Here is a 27,187-nt window from a genome sequence, read left to right as displayed (position 1 = left end):
GAAGATGAAGAAGAGGAGGACGACCTAGCAGAGAGCACACAGCACTCCGTGAGCCCCAGCAGCCAGGAGCTTTTTATCACCCTGACGGAATTACCCTGCTCCCAGCCCTCCCAAGCAACTACCCAGACAATGACGCCATGGAAGGGAGCTCTGGTGAGTGTACCTTTGCAAATAGCAAACATTGTTTTTTAAGCAAGCCTTTTTTAATGATTGATTTGCCCTGAGGACTTGGGATGCATTCGCAGACAGTATAGTTACTTAGAAAAGTTTGTTAACATGTCCGGGGATTGAGAGGAAATCCTCCAGGGACATCTCGATGAAGCGCTCCTGTAGGTACTCCAGAAGCCTTTGCAGAAGGTTTCTGGGCAAGGCAGCCTTGTTCCGCCCACCATGGTAGGACACTTTACCACGCCATGCATGTAGCAAGTAATCAGGTATCATTGCATGGCAAAGCATAGCAGCGTATGGTCCCGGTGACTGCTGGCATTCAAGAAGCATCCGCTCTTTATCTTGTTCTGTTATCCTCAGCAAAGTGATATCGTTCAGGATAACCTGGTTAAAAATCAGGAATTTAAGTAAGGGGGGTGGCCATTTTTCTACTGGGTTTGTGGAATGCAGCAGCTTAAAAAAAACACTTTCCTGCACGTAGCGAAGCGGGGGGAGGGGAGGAGTGAAATGCCGATGATCTTTTGTGTTTGGTCACCGGCGATCTTCCCCAAGCTACCAGCCACGCAGTGGGTGGGGGGGTGGGAAGGTTGTTGATTAGCAGGGAGCTAGCATGGTATTAGCCATGCGTGGGTGGGGGAGGGGTAAATCACTACAGAAGCCGAAAGACAGTGGCTTACCATGGCCGCATGCAAGTTGAATTGTGATGCCTGGACCTGTGTCTGTGAGATCTGTAACTCCAGGGCTGCAAGCACTCACTATTAAGATGAAAAATGCGACCTTGTAGGGAAATCACATGTGCTAGGTCAATAGTGATGTTCACTGCGAAAGAGTATAACCATTGTTCTGTAAAATGTATCTTTCTAAATATTTATCTCCCTCATGCAGCTGCAAATTTTTCAACCATCCCTCCTCCATCCCAAAGGCTAGCACAGATAAGGCGGAGGAAAAAGAAGACGCGAGATGAGATGTTCTCGGATATTATGGAAGTTACACGCAATGAAAGAGCTCATCTGAATGAGTGGAAGGACGTAGTTTCAAATTACAGGAAAGAGGCCAGTGAACGTGAGGACAGGAGGGATGAACGTGAGGACAGGAGGGACAACCGAGATGAGAGGTGGCGGCAGGAAGACTGGCAGGAATATCAGCGGTGGCGGCAGGAAGATCAGCGGTGGCGGGATGCAACGCTGGGGCTGCTGCGTGATCAAACTGACATACTCCGGCGTCTTGTGGAGCTTCAGGAACGGCAGCAGGATCACAGAGTGCCGCTGCAGCCCCTGTATAACCACCCTCAACCCTCACCATGTTCCACATCCTCCTCACCCAGACGTGTAAGAACGCGTGGGGGGAGGCTCCGTGCACCCGCCCACTCCACCCCCGTGGACAGCCCAACCAGAAGGATGTCGTTACTCTGATTTTTTTTTTAATGGCCTTCTCCATCCCTCCTATCCTCCTCCCAAACCACACCCTTACTTCTCTCCCTCTTTTTATAATGAATCAATAAAGAATTCATGCTTTTTAAATGAGAGTGACTTTATTTGCATAAGTAAGCTGTACTCGAAGGGGGAGGGGGAGTTGCTTACAGGGACTGAGTCAATCAAGGGGGTTGGGTGTTAATCAACAAACACAGCAGTCACACTGTACCCTGGCCATTGATGAAGCTCGTTTTCAAAGCTTCTCTGATGCGCACCGCTTCCTGGTGTGCTCTTCTAATCTCCCTGGTGTCTGGCTGCGCGTAATCAGCAGCCAGGTGATTTGCCTCAGCCTCCCACCCTGCCATAAAGGTCTCCCCCTTACTCTCACAGAGATTGTGGAGAATACAGCAAGCAGTAATAACATAGGGGACATTGGTTTGGCTGAGGTCTGAGCGAGTCAGTAATGTTCGCCAGCGTGCCTTTAAACGGCCAAATGCACATTCCACCACCATTCTGCACTTGCTCAGCCTGTAATTGAACAGATCCTGACCACTGTCCAGGCTGCCTGTGTATGGCTTCATGAGCCATGGCATCAAGGGGTAGGCTGGGTCCCCCAGGATAACGACAGGCATTTCAACATCCCCAACTGTTATTTTCTGGTCTGGGAAGTAATTCCCTTGCTGCAGCCATTTAAACAGAGTAGTGCTTCTGAATACGCGAGCGTCATGAACCCTCCCTGGCCATCCCACGTGGATGTTTGTGAAACGTCCTTTGTGATCTACCAGTGCTTGCAGCACCATTGAAAAGTACCCCTTCCGGTTTACATACTGGGTGCCCTGGCGCTGCGGTGCCAAGATAGGGATATGGGTTCCATCTATCGCCCCCCCACAGTTAGGGAATCCCAGTGCAGCAAAGCCATCCACTATGGCCTGCACGTTTCCCAGAGTCACAACCTTTCGTAGCAGCAGCTTAGTGATTGCTTTGGCTACTTGCATCACAGCAGCTCCCACAGTAGATTTTCCAACTCCAAATTGATCCCCGACTGACCGGTAGCTGTCTGGCATTGCAAGCTTCCACAGGGCTATCGCCACTCGCTTCTCTACTGTGAGGGCTGCTCTCATCTTGGTATTATGGTGTTTCAGGGCAGGGGCAAGCAAGTCACAAAGTTCCATGAAAGTGCCCTTACGCATGCGAAAGTTTCGCAGCCACTGGGAATCGTCCCACACCTGCAACACAATGCGGTCCCACCAGTCAGTGCTTGTTTCTCGGGCCCAAAATCGGCGTTCAATGGATAGAATCTGCCCCATTACCATCAGGATCTCCAAAGCGCAGGGGCCCGCGGTTTGAGAGAATTCTGTGTCTACGTCCTCATCACTGTCATCGCCGCGCTGCCGTATCCGCCTCTTACTCGCCTCGGATTCAAGGTCCTGGTTCACCATAGACTGCACGAGAGTGCGCGAGGTGTTTAAAACATTCACGATTGCGGTATGGAGCTGAGCAGGGTCCATGCTTGCTGTGCTATGGCGTCTGCACAGTTCACCAAGCAAAAAAAGGCGCGAAACGGTTGTCTGCTGCTCAGGGAGGGAAGGGTGAGGCTGTACCCAGAACCACCCGCGACAATGATTTTTGCCCCATCAGGCACTGGGATCTCAACCCGGAAATGCCAAGGGGTGGGGGAGGCTGCGGGAACTATGGGATAGCTACGGGATAGCTACCCACAGTGCAACGCACCAGAAATCGACGCTAGCCTCGGACCATGGACGCACACCACCGATTTAATGTGTTTAGTGTGTCCGCGCACACTCGATATTATAAAATCTGTTTTACAAAACCGGTTTATGCAAATTTGGAATAGTCCCGTAGTGTAGACGTACCCTTAGAGACGCCGAGGACTGGAACTGATTTCAGCTGCTGGACAGCTCTGTTAGGTCTTTATTCATTTGCACAGGAAAATGCTGAGTGTTTAAATTCATTTCAAGCCCCCCCCCCCACCTTCAGCGAACTCCTGAACATACTGGAGATGGGTCTGGAAATTGATTTTCATTCAAAAAAGTTTTTAAAGGGAATCACTTGGATTGGAACTAGGATGCCATCACTCTGCAAGGAAACATTCACCCACTGATCTATACTCTCAACAGAGAGTGTCATGGATAGCCCAGAACAGGGACAGTTTTTAACCTGGGGTTAGTGAACTTTATCTCTGTACAAACACCACAGCTTACAAACTCCCACCCCGCTCTGTGTCACCAGAGCACAACAACAACTCTCCTTGGGGCACACACAGCTCCCCAGCTCCCTGCCCGTCAGCCTCTCCAGCATTGCTCCAATCCCTTAAAGCAGGGTCTCAACCTCAATTTACCTTAGGGCCAGGGCCAGTCCTCCAGTCCTCCCAGTGGGCCAATAATGTCACTCATACCGCCCAGAACCCGCCCCCCAAAACTCCACCCTCCACCTGCCTAAGGCTCTGGGAGGGAGTTTGGGTGGGGGGAGGATGTCTAGGGTGCAGGACCTGGGCTGGGGATTGGGGTGCAGGAGGGTGCAGGCTCTGGGGAGTTTGGGTGCAGAAGGGGTGAAAGGCTGGTCGCGGGGGGGGAGTGTGGGTGGGGGGAGGAGGTCTTGGGTGCTGGCCGTGGGGTGGGGTTTGGGGGGCTGGCTCTTGGGGGGTGTTTGGGTGCAGAAGGGGTGAGAGGCTGGTCTCTGGTAGGGAGTTTGGGTGGGGGAGGGGTTCTGGGGGGCAGGCTCTGGGATGGAGTTTGCAGCGCTGTAACAAGGGGGAGGCGAGTGAGGCACTTGCCTCGGGTGCGCAAAGTGGAGGGGCGCAGCTCTACCACGATCAGCGGCGCTTCGGCAGCAGCTCTACCGCTGCCACTTCTTCGGCAGCAATTCGGCAGTGGGTCCTTCTCTCCAACAGCGACTTAAGGTCCCACAGCCAAAGAGCCTGGAGCCGGCCCTTGCCTCGGGCACAAAAATTCCTTGTACGGCTCTGGGAGTTTGGGTGCTGGGTGCAGGCTCTGGGCTGGGGCAGGAAGTAGGGGGAACAGGAGGAGGGATGGGGTGCAGGCACTTGGAGGAGATTGGGGTGGGTGGGAGGGTTTGTGTAGAGAGGGTGCAGGCTCTGGGGGAGTTTGCAGGGAGGAGGGGTATGTGGGAAGGGGACAGGGTGCAGGCTCAGGAAGGGGGTCAGGTGCGGCGCTACCTGGGGCTCCAAGGCAGGGCAGGCTGAGGGGCCTCCACGTTCTGCTGCCCCAGGCATCACCCCGCAGCATCCCATTGGCTGCAGGGGCTCGGGCGGGGGCAGCGCATGGAGGCCCAGCCCCACCCTGCCCTGCCATGGGGAGGGGCCGGCAGCCACTGGAGCGAGCAGGCAGACGCTGCTCAGCTCCGCTGCACTGACGGGGCCCCTGGGCGGGGGGGAAAGCGCCTGGGGGCAGCAGGTGGGGCCAAGGGAGTGACCCAGTCCCAAAACTGCTGGAGCCGCACGGGCGAGACCTGGGAACCAGGACTGCCAGCCAGACAAACACCTTTAAGATGAGGCGTCCCTCTCCCTGTCAAAAACTGATCTTCCTCCTTCAGTTCAGTGACAGCCTGAATTGTTCCTTATCCCGGCAGAGCCGGAGGACTGAAAGCAGCAACATCAAACCCCTGTGTAGCTCGCAGGAATGGACATAAACACTCCCTGGTGTCTGAGGAGATGTTCAGCTTTGCCCTTGGTCAACTACAAGGCTAAAGGGAAAGGAGGAGGCGCCAGGTATAAAGAGTGAAACACGACACATCATAGTTATGCCCATGGTGGCTGCAAAATCTTTTGATGTACTTCTTCCTATCAGCAGTGTATTGTTTTCTCTGGAGCCTAGGCCTTGACCAAGAAATTTGTACCTTGATAAAATAATTGACTGCCCCTGTGAAGACAATGGACTTGACACCCACTGGGGTGTCCCTACACAGGTACAAGTACTAACAACAGTGGCTGCCTTTTAGCCATAGATTTTAATCAGGGCAATAAATACAAACCCCTGTTAAATCATTTCTCAGCCCAAGTCCTTCACCCACATTCCCTAGAGCATTGGGCCACCATGTGGACATTTCATTTCCCGCCTCAATTTCACACACAGACACAATTTCCTTTGCACAGATCCATGAACAGCAAAACCTCCCTGTGACTCTGGTCTGAGCCAGGGCATTCGATTTCAGTGAACCCTTCTCTCCTGCACTGGCGATGGTCAGACAGCGGGATCATGGCACCTGCATCCCTGCCAGGGAGATATTGGCTCGGCTCTTTCTTTCTGCTGCTGTTGTTAGTCCATGAAACATCAAGGGTGGAATGCAAGGCTGAGTTCATGCACCAGCCCCCGGAAAAAATTTCAGTGCCCCAGAGAAATCCTGCCCCCTGCTATTGGAACGATGTGCTGGAGATTTGACTAGGAAAGGGACTGTCTGAATTGTCAGAGTGGGGAATGAACAACAATCTTCAGCAATGTCATTCACACAAACACACTCTCATCCTGCTCCAGCTGGAAGGGAAATGGGCAGGAATTCTCGCTGTTCACCCAAGGACACAAGTACACTAATGCACAGCCGTGAGTGTGCTGGGGAACCTGGTCTGAGCAATTTGAAGTGACAATTCAGTGAGAACAGAATCATCATGTAATAGAACAGCTTTATATCAAGTAGTTGTGGCCAAGTCATTAAGGGAATGGGTTAGGTATCTATTGGGGTCACCCTATACAGGTTCAAATCCTGCCAACTATGCAGGCACTGCACTGTTGTTATTATTACTCTAGTCTTAGTGCCTGAGCATCCAGAGTGCAAACTGGTACCAGATCTACTTTCACTCTGTCTACACTTAAAATGCTGCTGTGGCACTGCTATAGCACTTTGGAGTCGACAGTGACTGGAGGGATTTTCCCATCCCTGTAATAGCTACATGGACAGAACAATTCTTCCTTTTCTTTAGCACTATCTAACCAGGGCTTAGGTCACCTTAACTATATGGGTTGGGAGGGGTCACACCCTGAGAGACGTCGCTCTGCCAGTTCAGTGCCCAGCGTACACCAGCCCTTAGATCCCTCTTGGTATTTCAATGCAGGCACTGACCTGTGAGAGGAAAACATCAGCTCACAAACACAGAGACTGAATTCCCCACATTTAATCTCGCTGCACTTTCCAGAAAGTCACAAAATTCAATTCATTCTTGCTAGGCCAGAGAAAAAATAAGGGGTCATTCAGTCCTTTGTAGAGAGCTTCAGTTTGTAGCAAAGTCCATCCAGAGGTATGAAGCAGGACTGAAGACAAGATGGAGGCGAGGCATCAGCCTTTTATAGTAACTTGCCATGTAGTCTTTGTCCCAAGGACACTCTATACAGCACCTGGCATAGAAAACCTTAAAGTTCTGTCCATAGGCAGGTCCCTGCATACCTTGCTGAGTCACAAGGCGTATCTGCCTTCTCTCAATGGGTCGATTTTATAGCCGATGGTCTTTAATGAGCCATCAAGCAGGCTAGACAGAACTGACACCAACTTGTCTGGGGTGTTCCCCAGAAGCAGAGCACAAGTTTGAAATATGAACAGCATAGAGCCAATATTCATAACGTCAACTACAAAAATGATACACATCTAGAGATAGCATCATTATAATCAGCCAATCAGAACCTCTCCATAGACCCCTTACACAACAACCTTTCTACCATATTAGCTGCAAATAAAGAACAGTGGTTGCAACGGTGATCTATACAGTTACAGATTATGTCAATAACATCACAGGAGGTGACAGGGCATCAGTGAGACTGATACTGGAATACTGCCTCCAGTTTTGGTGTCCTCATTTGAAAAAGATGTTGTGAAATTGGAGCTGGGGCAGCAAAGAGCCACCAAATGTTCTGAGGGCTGAAGAAAAATGCCTTCTAGTGAGCTATTGAATGAGCTCAACCTGTTTAGCTTATCAAAAGAAGATTGAAAGGTGACTTCATAGAAGTGTAGAAGGGCCTTAATGGAGAGAAAAGATTGGGTAGGAAAGGGTTCTTTAATCTAGCAGAGAAAGGCATAACAAGCCCCAATGCCTGGAAGGTGGAAAGAGACAAATTCATATTACAACTAAGACACAAATATTCAACAGTGAGTATGAATCACCACAGGAACAAGCTACCAAGGAAAGTGGTGGATTCTCCATCTCCTGATGTCATTTAATGAAGACTAGATGCCTTTCTGGAATGTGTTTGCCCCAAAAGTAGCTATTGTGTCATACAGGAGGCCTGTGATATGCAGGGGGTCAGATTAGATGCTCTAATGGTCTCTTCTGGCCATAAAGTCGACTAATTTCTGAAAAACGGAGTGTAGCATTGGGAGAAGCGTCTGATGGTTTACTGTCTAGCCGGCTTGCTTCCTAGAATGAAGGCTCCTTGAGTGGGGTGATCCACAGGGAGTAGCTCAAACCTCCAAAGTGCCTGGCCAGGGGCAGGACATTAGCCCAGCAAGGGAGGGGTGTGGCAGTGACATCACAAAGGCCTTTTGCAGGACCTCAGACTATTGGCCAAAGGTGGTGGGGAGGTGGTGACCTCACAGAGAGATGCTGACATCAGCCAGGCAGGACAGGGGCGAGGGGTCAGGGAAACCTCAGAGACCCCTGTGGCTTTGCTTCAGCAAGTCTCCTTCTCCAGGTCTCTCTTTAAGGACTGAGAGAGTATTCGGGTTCACGGACGTGAGCACCAGGAGGAACCTCTTTCGAGTTTTCTCCTTCCCTTTTCCTGATTTTACTAGAAAACAGCCGTCGCTGTTTAGAAGGTAAGAGCCTCCTCAAGGCTTGAAACCTGTTCAGTCTGATCCATCTGGTGACAGTTGAATTCTAGGCATGGAAAACACGAGCTTAAGGAGGCAGAATTTTATTCTGCACCTGGGATTTTGTCCCATAGAATCACTGTGGTCATTAGGGTTTGTCCTTTTTGTTTCGCCTTTTCCTCCATCCCTCCCTCCTTTCTCTTTGTCTCTTGCTCCTTTCACCTGTTCCCCTCCCAAAACCAGGTGGTGTGTGTGTGTGTGTGTGTTGCGGGGGAGTGCTCGGCAGCTACCACTCTGGGAGGTCCACCCAAAAATGTGGGGCTGAAATAGTGCTCGGGCAGTGATCCCCACCAGTGACCTGGGCCATCCTTTGGCTGAGAACCCTCAGCCTCCCATCCTCAGTCTCTACCCTGATTGGCTGAGCAGGGGGTTATTGACAGGGAGGAGACTCAGGTCCTTGTTGTTCTCTTTTAAGACCAAGTAAATAAGTCAGAACCAGTTCTATGTTTGATGAATTTTGCTGCTTCTCTGCATTAATGGTCTCTGAGCAGTTCATGATTCTCTCTAACATTGCAGTTCTCCTCAAATCCTTGCTGAATAATTACTGTGCACTGTTGTTGGTCTGGAGCTCATCCGAGAGCACTTTATTCAGGTCATTCAATGTCTGAAATTCAAGATCTGATGGTTAGTTTGAAAATCAGGGCTCTTGGGTCCTATTCCCAACTCTGCCACTGGCTGGCTGTGTGACCTAAGACAAGTCAATTCTCCTTTCTCAGCCTTAGCTTCTCCCTCTTTCAAGTAGGGATAATAATGATCCGCTCCTACCTACCTCACAGTGGGTGGAGGACGGGGATCCATTGGAGAGTGTCACTAGGAGTAGTGCATAATATGAGGTGTCCTATCATGTTTACTCCGATCAGATTATGACATAATAGAATAGCTGAAATAGTCTATTTGATTTGTATTTTTTTATTTTGAAATTGTTAAGAGCAGCAACTACTTAGCTCAGACTGAAGCATCTTATCTAATGTTTGTGGTCTAAGTGTCTCCTCTTTGTGTGTGATGAGACAATTTAATACACTCTGACAAACAGGAGATGCTTTTGCTTTGCAACAAAATATTTTTGCAAAGAACTTTCATCCCACTTGTTTTGATTTTGAGAAACAAACTGGTTTAGTCTGAAGGGGATTTTCTGACATTGAGCAGGTGACACCCGCCCACTACACGGCAGCCCCTGCTGAGGGCGCCCTTGCTGCAGCTGCAGCTGGTTCTGCTGGAGCCCTGTGGTTGCCCTCGTTCGGCCAGGAACAAGCCTGAGGTGAGCTGAAAAGAATCCTGTCCAACCGAGTCTGGCCTACATGATGGCAGCTGCCAAAGTCCCCACACCTGTCGGGGAAACAAACCAGCCACCAGAAAGTGGCCCATTGTCTCACGTGGTGGCAGAGCCTGACACAGCGCCTGTGGGCAACCTTTGCTCTGCATACGTCGGCCATGCACACGCCGGCCGGTTCCCATGAAAGATGTGCCACTGCACGTCTCGGTACTTTAAAAGTACCTGTGCCACTGGCAGATACTTTAAGGCTCCCGGCAGTAAGTTCTGGGGACAGTTGCTCACCATCAGAAGAAGCTCCCTAAAATTGGCCTGTCTCACCCAGTGGTACATTGACCTCTGTTCAGACTGAGCCGAAGGGGGCGGGGGGGGGGGCACGCTGCTGTGGCCGCCACTGCTGTGAGAGCGGCCGCTGATGTGGATGAAGCCATCCTGCAAGCACTTTCCACCTAGCCACCCACTGAAAATCCTGTAGGATGTAAGATGGGAATAGAAGAACACTGGGGGAGGGGCTTCCTAATCTCCTCCCCCTTCTGCCACCATCAGCCATTCCATACCTGGTGCTGCACCCAGTGGGGTAAAAAGAAAATATGGCCATATCCGAAGAGTCAGTTGCATTCTTTGCGGCTGCCCCACCAGTCCTCGGGCGTGATAATAATAATAATAGTTCAGGTTGCCCCACTTCGTCAGATGAATGGAGTGGGAATTCTGTGCCTGGCTAGCCAACTACAAAAGCAGTTTCCCTTCCCTTGGTGTTCACACCTCAGCTGCTAGAAGACGGCCTCATCCTCCCTGACTGAACTAACCTTGTTATCTCTAGACTGATTCTTGCCTGCATGTTTATACCTGCCCCTGCAAATTTCCGCCACATGCCTCTGACCAAGTGGGGATTCACCCACGAAAGCTCATGCTCCAATACGTCTGTTAGTCTATAAGGTGCCACAGGATTATTTGCTGCTTTTACAAATCCAGACTAACACGGCTCCCCTCTGATATATTCTAACAGTGGGTTCTACCCCTTCCCCCATTCTGTGTCTGTCTTGTCTATTTAGATTGTAAAATTTTCAGGGCCTGGGCCAGCTACAATTATCATTTGTACTTTGCCTAGCACAATGGGGACCCACTGTTAGTCCTTAGGCACTAAGGTAATGAATCTGATTTATAATAATGTAAGCAGAGTCAGGATGAGCCCCACCCTGACATCTGGTGGTAAATTATGGGGAGTGCGGAAAGAAGTTTCGGTTATTTGCATTGGCACTCCCACCCCACTTAGCATACCGCAAAGCAGCATGGGATGCTAATGAGTGGGGGAGCCTGAAGCAATACTGTGGAGCAGAGCAGCTGGCAGAGCGGAGTGGAGCAGTTTGTGCAGCCACTGGGTGAGTGGAGCTGAGCAGCTCGTGAGGATGGCTGGAGTGGCTCACAGGACAGTTGGTGGACCAGAGCAGCTGGCAGAGCGGAGCAGTCCACAGAGCAAGTGGAGCTGAGCTGTTTGCGGGGACGACTAGTGGAAGCAGAACCCCACGAAGAGGCAGGGCAGTTGGCCCCGAAACCACGTAAGGTGCCCCTTTCTACCCAGGCTGGGGAGGGGGACCTCTGCAGAGAGACTCTTGAACTCTGGGGCTGCACTGACCCGGGACAGAGACTTTTGGATTGTGGGACTTTGGGGACTGTGGGTGATTTGGGGGTTGCTGGACTCAAGGGCCCAGAGAGAAGGACACAGCCCAATTTGCTGGAGTGGGTCTTTGCTCACGGTTTGACCTATGAACTCTAGTTGAGGCATTTTCCCAATTTAATGCTTGTTGTTTCTCATGTTATTAAACCTTTTCTGCTACACCAAGACTCAGTGCTTGTGAGAGGGGAAGTATTGCCTCCTCGAGGTACCCAGGGGTGTGTGTAAGATTTTCCCAGGTCACTGGGTGGGGGCTCGAGCTGGTTTTGCATTATGTTGTGGGGAAGGGACCCCTATGTATTGAACCCGGCCCTTGCTGCTATCGTTTCAGCCCAGCAGAAGGGTTACAATAATAATAAGTCTCCTGCCACTTTAATCCAAGGAAGCTGATCTTGGGATGTTACTGCTTAAAAATGAGCTGGGGTTAAAATCATGGACTATTCTTTGTGACAAGTATCCCACAAATTCCACTGACTTCCCTTGTTTTCTTTGTCTGGAGTAGGGTTTCCAGTTTCCAAACCTGATGTGAGCTTCCAGCTGTGTAGATAAATCTCTGTATTAAGCATCTTTGCATAACTTTCATATGACTTTGTATTATGCCTCTTCATATAACCTTGTATTGGGGCTACCCATGTGTGACCTCTGTTTTCATGCAACTTTGTGTCAAGTCCTTTGATATGGGAACTTTGTATCCAATCCTTATATAGAAACTTTGTATTGAGCCTTGGTATAATGTTATAGCTCAAAAGGATAGTTAAGGTAGGAGAAAAATATCTTTTTGCTAGGAGTAGAATAAGATCTCCCCCTCCCCTTTAATCAAGTGCCCCGTTGAATGAATGAGGTGTGAATGAGCAAGGCGTGGAAGGCAGCACCTCCAGACAGCTGCACCAGTTGGAGGGGGATGGAAGCCAGACTCAAGAGCAATAAAACTTGTCAAGTGGGCTCATTGAAGAACATCAGACATATTGATGGCCTTGGGAGTTAGAAGCGAGCACCTTCTTTTGAAAACACCCTCTTTGAAAATAAATGTGGCAGCATTAAGATAACCCCCAGAAGGAGGTGCCACAGACTTTGAATCTGGTACAGATTTGCATGAGAAGGTAGCTGCTATAAATGTGAAGTGCCATGTAGGGGACCCAGGTCTTGTCAACATAGAATCTCAGGGTTGGAAAGGACCTCAAGAGATCATCTAGTCCAACCCCCTGCTCAAAGCAGGACTAATCCACAAATGGCCACCTCAAGGATTGAACTCACAACCTTGCATTTAGCAGCCCAGTGCTCAAACCACTGAGTTAGCCCTCCCCCTAAATTATAGAATATCAGGGTTGGAGGGGACCTCAGGAGGTGTCTAGTCCAACCCCCTCAAAGCAGGGATGAAAGGGTCTGCCAAAGCCTGGGATTGAACCACGGACCTTAGATCTTCAGTCTAACGCTCTCCCAATTGAGCTACTTTGGCAGCTATAAAGTAGCATTTTGACTGTTGCTTCTCTGCCAGGGATGTTTTTGCAGCAGTTGCACACAAAAAGGACGTCATTGTGAGCGGCCCATGAAGACAAGACTCGCTTTTGCCTGCCTTGCTCAGCTTGACTTGCTGCCTCACCCTGTTCCTGCCCTAGTGCCCGGGTTGACCTGGTGGTGGAAGGGGACTGGGGGCCAGTGGCGCGGGGAGGAAGTTGAGCTGCACCCTGAGCTAGACTAGACCCTGGCGGTGAGAGTCTGGCCACCACCTGCCACCCCACCCTGTTGTCCTGGCTTCCCCCACTGGGCGTCATTTCTGGAGGGAAGTGGGGCTTCTGCCTCCCCTCCCCGATTTTCACACCGCAGAGGAGTGCGAACAGGAAAACGAACGGCTGCTCCACACCCCCACCGGAGGAACCCGGCGCCCTTAGCTGCTCCCCTCGCTCCCCCCCAGCCATGCTACTGAGTGGAAGCGTCCTGTGCCCATCACACAGAGGTCGATTAATCAAAACCCTCTTCTGCCAGCACCGCGCCTCCTGCTTCTTACACGGGGCCTGCAAGTGAGGGGGCGGCTGGCACAGCGCCAAGAGTCTAACCTGTGAGGCAGGAGGCGGCTGACGCCCGCAGCCTGCTGGGGAGCTCCCAGAAGTTATTAAGGGACAGAGACTCCTCAATGCCCTTAGTGACAAGGGTTTGGGGGTCACCGAGGCCAGTAAGGGGGTCACTATGTCAGCCCTGTAACCCTGGGTGTCAGGTCACTGTGCAGCTTTGATCTAGAGCTCGGATCCCAACAACCGACCAGCAGCCCACAGCCTCCCCATGGGTCTGCCCCACCTGGTCACTCCTTACAGGCCGACCTTACCCCCCTTCCAGCCCCGGATTCACCCCCTAATCATCCTACTGCCACTCAGAGCCACAGCCATGGAGGTGCTGAAGGAGGGAGGGGTGACTCTAGGGTGGGGTTCTTCTCTAAAGATGGCTGGCAGAAAGGTGGTGCTCTGCTCTGTCAGCGACCTGCCCAGGTGCCTCGCTGCCAGGGGATGCAGACGTTTCTGTAAGGCCATTAAATGGCGTATTTGACTTTTTATTTTATTTTATAATTGGAGATATACCAATCTCCTAGAACTGGAAGGGACCTTGAAAGGTCATTGAGTCCAGCCCCCTGCCTTCACTAGCAGGACCAATTTTTGCCCCAGATCCCTAAGTGGCCCCCTCAAGGATTGAACTCACAACCCTGGGTTTAGCAGGCCAATGCTCAAACCACTGAGCTGTGAGGAATGTACAATCCTAAGAGGGAATTTCCATCCCTCTTACCTGTGCTCTTCAGGGCCCCAGTGGCCTAATGGATAAGGCATTGGCTTTTTACACCAGGGATTGTGGGTTCAAGTGCCATCTGGGGTGAAAAGCTCCTTTCTTCTTGTATATTGCAAAGAAATTTTGGTCTTATTTTCACCAAGGAAGCTGGGAGATGTTGGAACACAAGGTACTGCAGCTTGGGAACAATCCCCCAGAAATGGCATCTTCCACTCCACAAATGCTTTCTAAACCCACCAGCAGCAAACAGTTAATACTAGTGTTTGTCTGAGAATAGAGGGAAGGGGAGTGTTTACTCCAAAACATCCATGAGCGAAACAGACAGAAAGAGCAAGGCTGTCCTGAAAGAGAATTGATCTGTCTGGAGACAAAGCAGAACCTGAGAATGAGCAACGGTGTGAAAAGAAGAGGTTCAAATGTGTTAGATGTTAGCTAGTGTTAGGGGGCTTATCCCTTCACCCTCCCATTCCCTGGTCCTTCTCGTGTACACAGAGAGCGACAATACCCAAAGTCTGAAGGTGCAAACAATTAGATGTTTATTGGGTTGAACTTCCAGCAAGCAACGATTCCAGTTTCCTTCCTCAGTGTCCCTGTCCCAGCTCTGACAACGCAGAGCCTTGCCTGTGTCCCTGTTCCCATTCCCCCCCTTAGCAAAACATGATGCCAATTCCCCCCTTACATCCTGACTGACTGCAGACTATATAGTAAAACTTGAGTTCTGCTTAGCTAGACCTAACCACACATTGTACTGAAATGTAACTAACCAATCCTAACACGATTATCTAACCAGTTATGTCCCACCACCTTAATTGGTTTACACCCAACAAAATTAATTCTACAGCCGACAGAAACAATCACAGACCCAGACAGCGATTATACAGACAAACACTAGGGACGTGGGGACTACAGTGCTAGAACAACACAGAAATGAGGGTGTCACACCCCTGCTATTGATAGGTGAGTTCTTGCCAGACAGGACGCTACCAAACTCAGTTTTCTTTAACCATCTTTACCTGGTGGTGCTGGGCATTATCAGGACAGGACTGTATTCCCAACAGCCCAATAGCACCTTATTTCAGTGTGGCTGGTGAGGACGTGACCGTTCGCTTCCCAGCCTATGGCTGCCCCTGCGGCGTAGCCAAAGAGCAGGGCCTCAGACTGTCCCAGTAAGAGAAGCCCTGACACTGGCAAACAGTGATTGTGATTCTGTTTTCCCTACCTCTGTGACTAGCTACATGAGACTCATCTACCTCCATTGTTAACGTCTAGGCCTTTCCAGACAGGCGTGAAAATCCACATCCTGACAGCTGGCCCTGGGCTCCGCTTTGCCAGCTGCCTGCCATCTCCCCGCTGTTCACGCTGGCAAAGCCCCGAGCCAGCCCTGTGTGCCCTGCCTTCCCCTGCCAGCGCTCACCCTCCGCACCATGGGGAGCTGGGGCCATTGCGGGGTTTGCTGCTTTGTGCTCATGGAAGGAGCCTGTCACATCCCTGGACATGGAGCCGTTTGGTGTCCCAGCGGCTCATCTTCCCACGGGGCGCCCTGGGTGCAAGGACTGTGGGCAGCACGAGGCTTCTTCTGTATATCTCTGGAGTAGCCCCTAGTCATCCTCCCCCCTGCCTGCACACAGCCCCTAGGTACTCCCTGCCTGCTCCCTGACCTACAATCCTGCCTGCAAACAGCCCCTAGCTACCCTCCTCCCAGCACCCTGAGCTCCATCCTGCCTGCACACAGCCCCTAGGTACTCCCTGCCTGCTCCCTGACCTACAATCCTGCCTGCACACAGCCCCTAGCTACCCTCCTCCCGGCACCCTGAGCTCCATCCTGCCTGCACACAGCCCCTAGGTACTCCCTGCCTGCTCCCTGACCTACAATCCTGCCTGCACACAGCCCCTAGCTACCCTCCTCCCGGCACCCTGAGCTCCATCCTGCCTACAAACAGCCCCTAGCTACCCCCTGCCTGCACCCTGACCTACCCCTGCTCGCACACAGCCCCTAGCTCTTGTCTGTATCAACCTAGGGGTCTCGGAGAAGCATAATTAACAGGTGCTCCAGTGGCGCAATTGGTTAGCGCCCAGTACTTATAGGGCAGTGCTGAGAGGAGCTATGCTGAAGTTGTGAGTTCAAGCCTCACCTGGAGCACTGGTTTTCATTAACCAAGTGGTGTCACCCCCTCATTTGGCCTGTGGAATGTAGAATTCTAGCCCAGGGGACACTGAGGAGGAGTCAAAAATGCCCCCTGCACTTATTACCTCCTCTCCCAAGTGCAGGTGAGAATCTACCATCCTTTCTCCCTGCCAGCCTCTGTGCCAGGATTCCTCAAGTAAAGCCTGGAGTCCTGCCCATCCTTGAGCTTGGAGGAAGAGGAGCAAGGAGCCATTGTTAGAGGGCTTTCCCTTCCCCTGCCCACTTCCCTGGCTCTTGTCACGCAGAAGCAAGCAGCAAAAGACCAGAAGTCGGAAGCGCAGACAACGGGATGTTTACTGGGGTTAGTTTCCCAGCAAGCAGATTCCGAAGCCCTTCACACCAGTCGGGCTTATCTCTATAGACCGACAGAGTCTGTTCCCCAGTGTCCCCCTTCCCAGCTCTGACACCATAGAGCCGTCCCTGTTCCCTATTCCCATCCCCCTCCATTAGCATGATTCCAATTTCTCCTTCCACTTCCTGTTTGACTCCAGTTTATATAGTAATATTCTCAGCTAGACCTTAACCAATCATTTTACTGAAATGTGACTAACCAATCGTAACAGAATTCTCTAACCAATTATATCCCACTCCCCTAATTAACTTACACCCAGCAAAATTAATTCAGCAGCCCTGACTGATGCCCACTGGAGATAGGTCTTTGATCCAGCTTGTTCAGTGGACTGGCCACTATAGGTTGGGGGTCCCAGAACTTAACAGTCTGGCTAGAGATTCCTGCGGGTTGACCGGATGGTGGTTTCTCGCTGCTTCACCTGATGTCCACAACTTTGGTCCCTGTACCTGCAGCTGCCACCCTCTTCCTCTTGCCCACATGGCACTTGAAGGAAGGAGTTCCAGGGCCAGGCTTCACAGTCAGGGCTAGGCAGGAGGGAGGAAGAGTCCCAGGCTGGAGCCCAGCACCTCTCCTCCTCTGGGCACCTGGAGCAGAGGCGGCTGGTGCTGACAGCTCCAAGGAAAGGTTTAAAAGCCACAGAGCAACCAAGGGCAGGGCTAGAGGAGGGGAGAACCATGCCTATGTGTGGCCAGCAGACAGCCACAGAGACACCCAGCCAGGCTGCTCCCTGCTCCCTGGCATGGCAAACACCCACTGAAAACCACCAACAGCCAGCTGCTGATGCTTTGTGGCCAACATCAGAAGATGGTAGGAAAGCAGGGCCAGCCCCCCTGGTGGGGCCTCTTACCGTTCGTACTCCAGGTGCTCACTTTTTCAGTGGGGCAGGAGATTTTTCCCCAAGAGGCTTTTCCCCAGCTGGCGAGAATCAGAGAAACACCCAGGCTCCCAAGGCGCTATGTAGCAACCCCCCTCCAGCACAGGGACAGGCGCACACTTGGAAGAGGGAAACTGCTCCACACACTAGCCCAGGCAGCCGCCCATTTTCTTTGGCAAGTCAGGAAGGGCAAAGGTGAGACTGGAAGCACCTGGGGCTCATGCCCCAGCCTTTGTGACACCCACCCCCAACTCCTTCCCGGGGCTCTAGCTGAAGCCGGAGCATTGGCCTGAGCGGCCAAGAAGAGGTTCCCGCCCTGAAGGGAGCAGGACGTTCAGCCCAAAGGTAAAACTGCACAAACACAACTGCCTGATCCGAGGTCAGACGCCTTATCCGTTAGGCCACACAGTTATAATGGAAAAGCCTCTCCAAGCCATTCTGTGTTTCTTGGGTCATCTACTGAGGGGGGCCGAGACTCTCTGGGCACAAGAAGTCGAGTTCCCAGCGAGACGTGAGACTTAATTCTCTGGAGCCAGGTGCAGGGCTTTGGCAGGGAGGCTCAGGCATGAGGGATTGAGGTGCAGCGGACGGACCGGCTGTCTAGGTGGGGAGATTTAGTCTCACTGAGGAGGAGGAGGAATCCTGCTGACAGGCAGTGGCTGTGGAGAAAAGGGCTGTCCAGGCTGCTCAGGTCTCCTTCTTCCAGCTCCTCATCTGGCTGGGCTGCTCCACCGGCCTGGACAAGTCCTCTGCATGCACAGCAAATAGCCCAAGAGCCATTGCTGCCCAAATCTGTGCTGGGGGGTGAGCGTCTGTCTTCCCTGTCCCATCTGCGCTAGAGCAGACCACTAGATTGAGAGAGACAGTCAACAACGATTAAGGCTAAGATTATATAAAGGGGGTCACAGAATCACAGAATTCGTGACTGTCAGAGATCCACAGCTATCAGCCACCAGTGGCGGAAGGGGCTCCCACAGGCCCATGGCACCACGGATGGACCCCACAGCTCCCAGCTACTGTGAGCAGCGGGAGGCCCCCAGAGCTCCCAGCTGCTGTGGGTGGATCCCAGAGCTCCCAGGTACCACATGGGACAGGGGGACCCTGGAGCTCCCAGTGGGGTGACCAGGTTATAAGTCCGGTCAGCGGTGCTGCGGGGCTCAGGCAGGCTGGTCCCTACGTGTCCTAGGGCACCGCACTGTGCCCTGGAAGTGGCCAGTAGGTCCCCCCTGCTGCACCGCTGACCAGGAGCCGCCCGAGGTAAGTCTGCACCCCAACCCCCTGCCCCAGCCCTGAACCCCCCCAAATCCAGAGCCCCCTCTTGCACCCCAGAGCCCTCACCCCCCTGCACTTCAAACTCCTGCCCCAGCCCAGAGCTTCCTCCCACACCGGGAACCCATCATCCCTGCCCCCACCCCAGAGCCATCACCCCGTCCTGGACCCCCACCCCTGCCTCAACCCAGCCCCCTCCTGCACTCTGAATCCCTCGGCCCCACCCTGCAGCCTGGAGCCCCTCCTCCACCCCAAACCCCTCATCTCCCCACAGCTCCCACAGGCAGACCCTGGAGCTCCCAGCAGCCATGGGTGGCCGGGGAGCCCCCACAGCCCCACCCCACTGCGTATGGACCCTGCAGCTCCTACGAGCGGACCCCAGAGCTCCCAGCTGCTGCGGAGGGACCCAGGATTTCCCAACAGGCATTGATGGTGTGAGGACCCCGCAGCCCCACGTCATTGCTAATAGACCCTGCAGCGCCGAAGACCCTGGAGCTCCCAGCCGCCCCAGGCAGTCCTCATCTGCCTGAGGCAAGAGAGGGAGCCCCCAGCTCTCAGACACCGCAGGCAGAGCCTGGCATTCCCAGTCACCATGGGGGGTGAGGAGAAGCCGCAGCCCCCGGCTATTGCAGATGGCCCCGTAGCTCCCAGCCGCCTCAGGTGGATGCCAGAGCCTCCAGCTGCCATCGGGACCCTGCAGCCCCCGGCCGCCACGGGCAGGAACCGTCACCCCGCGACCGGCAGAAAACAGCCGCGCGCGGAAGCCCATCACGCCCTGTGACCCCCCCGGTGCTGCGGCTTCTCGCCAGGCAGGAGGCGGCGCCCAGTAGTTTCCCCAGGAATTGAAATTAGGGGGGGTGTTTGAATTCACAGGGTGGGTGTCAGGGCCAATGAGATATATAAAAGAGATGTGAATAAAGTAAATGTTTTGTTAGGATAATGCAAATTTAACATAAGGATAATGCAAGTTACACATAACAGGTCTAGATTTCTAAAAATATATATAATTTAAAAAAAATGTATTTAATTTAAATTGACTTTTGAAAAGTAAGCACTCATGGGATAAGAGGGAAGTCCTCTCATGGATCAGTAACTGGTAAAAATCTTGGAAACAAAGGGTAGGAATAAATTATCAGTTTTCAGAATGGAGAGAGATAAATAGTGGTATCCCAGAGGGGTCAGTACTGGGACCATTACTGTTCAACATACTCATAAATGATCTGGAAAAATGGGTAAACAGTGAGGTGACAAAATTTGCAGATGATACAAAACTGTTCAAGAGAGTTAAGTCCCAGGCAGACTGCGAAGAGCTACAAAGGGATCACACAAAACTGGGTGATTGGGCAACAAAATGGCAGCTGAAATTCAATGTTGATAAATGGCTTCATTGGATGCATAGAATGGAACATATAGTGAGGATATATGTATATGCACACACACACATACACACAGAGAACATGAAAAGGTGGGAGTTGCCCAACCAACTCTAAGAGGCTAATTAATTAAGATGAGCTATTCTCAGCAGGAGAAAAAAAAACTTTCGTAGTGATAATCAAGATGACCCATTTAAGGTAGTTTGACAAGAAGGTGTGAGGATACTTAACATGGGGAAATAGATTCAATGTGTGTAATGGCTCAGCCATTTTCAGTCTCTATTTAAGCCTAAATTGATTGTAACTAGTTTGCATATTAATTCAAGTTCAGCAGTTTCTCGTTGGAGTCTGTTTTTGAAGCTTTCTGTTGCAAAATTGCCACCTTTAAATCTGTTACTGAACGGCCAGAGGTTGAAGTGTTCTCCTACTGGTGTTTGAATGTTATAATTCTTGACGTCTGCTTTACATCCCATTTATTTTTTTGCACAGAGACTGTCTGGTTTGGCCAATGTACATGGCAGAGGGGCATTGCTGGCACATAATGGCATATATCACATTGGTAGATGTGGAGGTGAACGAGCCCCTGATGGCATGGCTGATGTGATTAGGTCATATTATGGTGTCACTTGAATAGATATGTGGACAGAGTTGGCATCGGGCTTTGTTGCAAGGATAGATTCCTGGGTTAGTATTGTTGTTCTGTGGTTGCTGGTGAGGATTTGCTTCATGTTTGGGGATTGTCTGTAAGCAAGGACTGGCCTGTCTCCCAAGATCTGGGAGAGTGAGGGATCATCTTTCAGGATAGGTTGTAGAAATTTGATGATTCGCTAGAGAGGTTTTAATTGGGGGATGAACGTAAAGGCCAGTGGTGTTCTGTTATTTTCTATGTTGGGCCTGTCTTGTAGTAGGTGACTTCTGGGTACTCTTCTGGCTCGGTCAACCTGTTTTTTCACTTCAGCAGGTGGGTATTGTAGTTTTAAGAATGCTTGATAGAGATCTTGTAGGTGTTTATCTCTGTCTGAGGGATTGGAGCAAATACGGTTGTATCTTAGAGCTTGGCCATAGACAATGGATCATGTGGTGTGTCCTGGATGGAAGCTGGAGGCATGTAGATAAGTATAGCGGTCAGTGGGTTTCCGGTATAGGGTTGTGATTATGTGACCATCGCTTATCAGCAGAGTACTGTCAAGGAAATGAAGGGAGTGAATTGATCTAGGCTGAGGTTGACAGTGGGATGGAAATTGTTAAAATCATGGTGGAATTCCTCAAGGGCTTCTTTTCCATGAGTCCTGATGATGAAGATGTCTTCAGTGTAGCGCAAGTACAGTAGGGGCATTAGGAGACGAGAGCTAAGGAAGCGTTGTTTTAAGTCAGCCATAAAAAAATTGGCATACTGTGGGGCCATGCGGGTACCCATAGCAGTGCCGCTGACTTGAAGATATATATTGTCCCGAATGTGAAATATTTGTGGGTGAGGACAAAGTCGCGAAGTTCAGCCACCAGATTTGGCATGAAACTAGTTCACAAAACTGGGGGGGGGGGGTTGGGAAATCACTGCTCATGCCCCTGGGCAGCCTATTTCCCTTTGGCTTCTCAAGCTCCTCTGGAGGGACGCAGCTTCCCTGGCACGCAGATCGTTCCCTTCAACGCGCACTGGACGGACATTCGAAACACAGCGCTGCTTTTGGACCCTGGCGCCCAGCAAGAAGTCCTGGGACTCTTTTTCTGACCGATGGACCCCACTGACTTGCCTTTACCAAGCAGAAACTGAGGACCGGCTGATGGCTCTCTTTGCAAACGGACGCCATCAGGCTGAGCCACGAGGCGCGCTGCAGGATAGCCCCTCCCCACCAAAAATTAATGCCGTGACCCGGATTCGAACCGAGGTTGCTGCGGCCACGGCGCAGAGTACTAACCACTATACGATCACGGTCAGGCGCTGGGAGTGCAGGCAGCAGCCCAGCGGAAAATGCTCAGCTCTGCGCTCTCGGGGCAGCCACCTACCTCGCCGGCGGCCACAGGTCTTTCTCAAGTCTGCCTATTACAGTCACAGGTCAAATGCTGAGCAAAGGAAAAAAGAGAGGAAGCCAATCCCATGCCTGTCCCTTTTTCTGTCTTCCTCCACCCCTGGACCAAGTCCCTCCCCGTTTGTCTGGGCCATTGTCCTCATGCCCCTGGCCAGCCTATTTCCCTTTGCCGCTCTGAAACGTGCCCATTGCAGGCCCCCACGTGCGGAAGGCCAGGGGAGGCTTTGGCTAGGGCGAGCGTGTCCTTGCGAGGTAACTGTCTCTCTGGAGGTGAAAGTCATCAGTGCGGGGTGCGAAGGGAAGTGGCCGTAGAAGGAGAATGCAAGGCATGTGGTGGGCAGGCCAGGGATTTCTTTGTTCCCCCCTTCAAAAGGGGTCACCCTCCCCATCTGGGAATCGAACCCCAGTCTCCCGCGTGACAGGCGGGGATACTCACCACTATACTAACGAGGAAAGGGGCACAGTGAGTGGCCCCAGCTCCCACAGACCAGCTAAGGTCAGCGTACACCTACACCGTCGCATGGGCCCCAGCAGGCAACAACACCCCTGGCCCTCTTCTGCTTCCCAAAGGCTTTGGCCGCAGCAACAGCCCTGGCCCTCCTCACCTGCCCTTGCCCAGCAGGACGCCTTTCCGGGCCTACACAGCTCCTCACACAACACCCGCCTGGGACCTTGCCCTCACCTACCAGCTCAGCAGCACCTTTTTTCCTCTCAAAACCTCCTCTTGACACCCTCCCCCTTCCACACTTCACACTCACCTCATCACAAACTCACCCACGGCCCCTTTGGCTTCTCAAGCGCCTCTGGAGGGACGCAGCTTCCCTGGCACGCAGATCGTTCCCTTCAACGCGCACTGGACGGACATTCGAAACACAGCCCTTTCCAGGAGGGAATGCGCTGCTTTTGGACCCTGGCACCCAGCAAGAAGTCCTGGGACTCTTTTTCTGACGGATGGACCCCACTGACTTGCCTTTACCAGGCAGAAACTAAGGACCGGTGACATAGGCGGCAGGTTTGTATAATTTTTTTGTGGGGCCCAAAATGGTGGTGCCCCCCCGCTCCCACCCTGTAAGCCGATATAAAATGAAGCTACAACGTGTCAGTGCCACAAGATTACAAGGGTCAATTAAAAGTGGAAAGTCAGAAGCAGCACTTGCCTACTTCAATATACAGTATTATATTTTGTTGCACCTGTTGTGATGAAGTGGGAATATTCTTAATATTTTCTCTGAATACTGTGTGGGTGCCTCAGTTTCCCCTGTAAGATGCTACTTGAAGGTGTTGGGGACAAAGAGATCAGGTGGCCTCCTTGTCCAGAAAAGACACAGAGGCCAGAGGAGGGAGTGTCAGTTTGGAGCTGGCTGTGGAAATGGGGAGAGACCCAGAACTTGGTTCTGGGCTGCCCACCCCGCAAGATGGACCTGACAGAGGGGTTCTGTTTTCTTTACCAACAATCTCTGTTTAAACTGTGTTCCCGTCATCTAATAAACCTTCTGTTTTACAGTCTGGCTGAGAGTCACATCTGACTGCAGAGTTGGGGTGCAGGGACCTCTGGCTACCCCAGGACCCCGCCTGGGCGGACTCACTGTGGAAAGTGCATGGTGTGGAAGGGCTGAATGCTCTGAGGTCAGACCCAGGGAGGTGTAAGCTTCTTGCCCTGGAGACAGTCTGCTCAGAGAGGAGGCTCCCCCAGAGTCCTGACTGGCTTTGAAGGAGTGGTTCCAGAGCATCCCAGCATCCCCTTCCACCCCATGCACTTCCCAGAAGTCCGCACAGGCACTGACACCCCCTCCTCTGGCCTTTGTCAAGAAGGCTAACAGCATTTTGGGCTGTATAAGTAGGGGCATTGCCAGCAGATCGAGGGACATGATCATTCTCCTCTATTCAACATTGGTGAGGCCTCATCTAGAGAACTACGTGCAGTTTTGGGCCCCACATTGCAAGAAGGATGTGGAAAAATTGGAAAATCCAGTGGAGGGCAACAAAAATGATTAGGGGGCTGGAGCACATGACTTCTGAGGAAAGGCTGAGGGAACTGGGATGGTTTAGTCTGCAGAAGAGAAGAATGAGGGAGGATTTAATAGCTGCTTTCAACTACTTGATAGGGGGTTACAAAGAGGATGGATCTAAACTGTTCTCAGTGGTAGCAGAGGACAGAACAAGGAGTAATGATCTCAAGTTGCAGTGGGGGAGGTTTAGGTTGGATATTAAGAAAAACTTTTTCACTAGGAGGGTGGTGAAACACTGGAATGGGTTACCTAGGGAGGTGGTGGAATCTCCTTCCTTAGAGGTTTTTAAGGCCCGGCTTGACAAAGCCCTGGCTGGGATGATTTAGTTGGGAATTGGTCCTGCTTTGAGCATGAGGTTGGACTAGATGACCTCCTGAGGCCCCTTCCAACCCTGATATTCTATGATACTCTAAACTGACCACCAAATTTAAGTTGCGTGTTTTTCCTGTCAGGTGAGGACTCTGGGGCAGGGCTGGGGATAAGGAACTTGGGGTGCAGACAGGCTGCCCCAGGGCTAGGGTCAAAGAGGACTCCCCTCCACCCTCCCTGGCAGCAGCAAGCTCCAGGGGAGGGACCCCTCCTCTCCCCCGCAGTTCACTGCACATGCTCCTAGGGTCCCTCTCAGGTCCAGAAAGCCCACTCACCTCCCCTATGGTGGGTACCGAGGGGGGAGGTTGCCATCACGTGTGGCCTCCCCTGCTGCCACCCCTCACCATAGCCTCACTGGGGATGGGGCTGCCCCTTGCCCAGCATGGTGCAGGAGTGGGGACTGCAGGGTGGTAGCTGGGGAGGGGCAGAGTATCACAAAATTCACCCAAGCCCCAGCTGCAGAGGTCTAGGAAGCTCCCCTCCCCAGTGGTGTAGCCAGGTTCTAACATCAGGGGGAGCGAACACGTAAAAAAAGATGCCAGCCAACATATCCAATTACTAATTAGGTAGTTCTATAACAGGCTATAACAGGCTGCCCTGGACCCCATCACCCCCTGAAGCACAAGGTAGGGGTAGGCACCACCATGTTGTGCAACAAACACTTGACAAAATTACTGGACTTAGTGATGGACAATGCGGGCAGGTGGGTATTATGTCATTCAATCATTCAACCCATAACATTGCACACATTTTGCCTCAGTGAAATTAAATATCCAGAGAATTACTGGGCCTGTGATGATGACCAGGGCTTGCTCACCTGTGGCTCCCCCTCCCTGTGCTGTGGAGGCACAGCCAGGCAGGTCTGCATCTGCAGGCAGGCACCCTGCCTCAGGTGCAGCTCCCATGGGCCCTGATAGCTACTAGACTGGGAGCCTCCCGGCCAATGGAATGGGCTGGCCTGGGCTGGGGGGCGGAAGGCAAAAGGGGAGATTGTAGGGAGCTTTGGAGGAGGGGAGGCAGTGGGGGAGGGCAGTGGGCTGGCACAAAGGGGAGGGCTCTCTGGAGAGGAGTGACAGGGGCACAGGGGTCATTGGGAGTCTCTCGAGGGGGCAGAGGGTTGTGTGGGTCTCTGTGGGGCAGGGGGCTGTGATGGGCGGAGCCAGCTGCAACCTGGGTCTGCTCTGCGGGGGGTGTTGCTATAGTCCCCTCAGGAAGCCCCCCCCCCCGTCCTGTGTATTTTATACCAGCCCCGGGGTGCCCATTGCTGCCCTTTTCCCCGCCCACGACTCCATCTGTCTGTCCCCACAACCCCCCAGCTGTGTCCTGGTGTGTGTCTGTCCCACAACCCCCTGGCTGTGTCCTGGTGTGTGTCTGTCCCACAACCCCTGGCTGTGTCTGTCTGTCTGCCCCCACCACTCCCGGCTGTGTGTGTCTGTCCCACAACCCCCTGGCTGTGTCCTTGTGTCTGTCTGTCCCACAACCCCCCGGCTGTGTCCGTGTATCTGGCTGCCCCCACTACCCCCAGCTGTGTGTGTCTGTCCCAGAACCCCCCAGCTGTGTCTGTTTGTCCCCACCAACCTCCCCCCAGCTGTGTCCTTGTGTCTGTCTGTCCCCACCACCCCTAGCTGTGTCCTTTTGTCTGTCTGTCCCACAACCCCCTGGCTGTGTCCGTGTGTCTGGCTGCCCCCACCACCCCCAGCAGTGTCTGTCTGTCCCACAAACCCCCCGGCTGTGTCCTTGTGTCAGTCTGTCCCCACCACCCACCTGGCTGCCTAGCAGCCTGCGCATCTGCCTGCCAGCACGAGAGCACGTAGGGCACTAATCCGGATAGTGGCAGCTAGGTGACAGGGGGAGGGTGTGAAGAAGCAGCAGAGTGGCGCAGCGGAAGCGTGCTGGGCCCATAACCCAGAGGTCGATGGATCGAAACCATCCTCTGCTACGCGTGCGCTTGTTTCTTTTCCCTCTGGGCCTTCAAGCGAGCCGGTGACCAGCAGAGCACCAAGAGCCTAGGCCATGAGGCAAGAGGTGGCTGAGGCGAAGCGGCCTGCCAGGCAGCTCCCCGGCACCTCTGGCTGCCTGGGCTGAAGGCAAGAGGCAGGCCTGGGCGTGGCCAGGGCCTCCTGTCCTGGAATGAGGCTGCAGTGCTTCCTGGTCCCCTTTTCCCACCACCCCGGCAGGCGGCTGCTGCGGGAGAACACGAGGGAGGCTCTGGGGGCGCTGGGCAGCGCTGTGTGTGTGGCTGTCAGGGGAAAGAGCCGAGGCTCCCGACTCGACCTGCCATTGACTCGCGTGGCTCTGCGCGGCCGTCAGCCGGGGCGGGGCGGGCCAGGCCGCGGACGTGACTCAGGCTTGGGCCGCATGGCCGCGCTTTCCTGACGAGGCATGAGGCAGGCCAAGAGCTTTGCACAGCGTACAGGGAAGTGGGAGGGAGGCGTCTTTGAGCCGGCCTGTCTCCTCCGCTTCTCTCTTGCCGCTTGGGCGGAGGCAGGAGGGGAGCAAAATGTTCCCGGCTGAAAGTTTTTGTGCTCGGCCTTGAGGTTTAAGCCTGAGCCTCCGGCACGGCTGCTGGCAGATGGGTTTCTGAATGGCATCCAGCCCGCTCTT

At 52.7% G+C, this 27,187-nt stretch overlaps 2 non-coding genes across 2 annotated transcripts; both read left to right on the top strand.

Annotated features, from left to right (window-relative positions):
- The first annotated feature begins 16,171 nt into the window (after nt 1-16,171).
- TRNAI-UAU lies at nt 16,172-16,265 on the top strand. Its single transcript has 2 exons — nt 16,172-16,209; nt 16,230-16,265. It is a non-coding gene; the product is annotated as a tRNA-Ile (tRNA).
- Nucleotides 16,266-26,450: 10,185 nt separating this feature from the next.
- On the top strand, nt 26,451-26,522 carry TRNAM-CAU. Its single transcript has one exon. It is a non-coding gene; the product is annotated as a tRNA-Met (tRNA).
- Nucleotides 26,523-27,187: the final 665 nt, after the last annotated feature.

This window comes from Mauremys reevesii, unplaced genomic scaffold, assembly GCF_016161935.1.
Source record: "Mauremys reevesii isolate NIE-2019 unplaced genomic scaffold, ASM1616193v1 Contig4, whole genome shotgun sequence".
Classification (NCBI taxonomy): Eukaryota; Metazoa; Chordata; order Testudines; family Geoemydidae; genus Mauremys; species Mauremys reevesii.
Note: the sequence above shows the minus strand (reverse complement) of the source record. Positions and strands in the feature narration are given on the sequence as shown.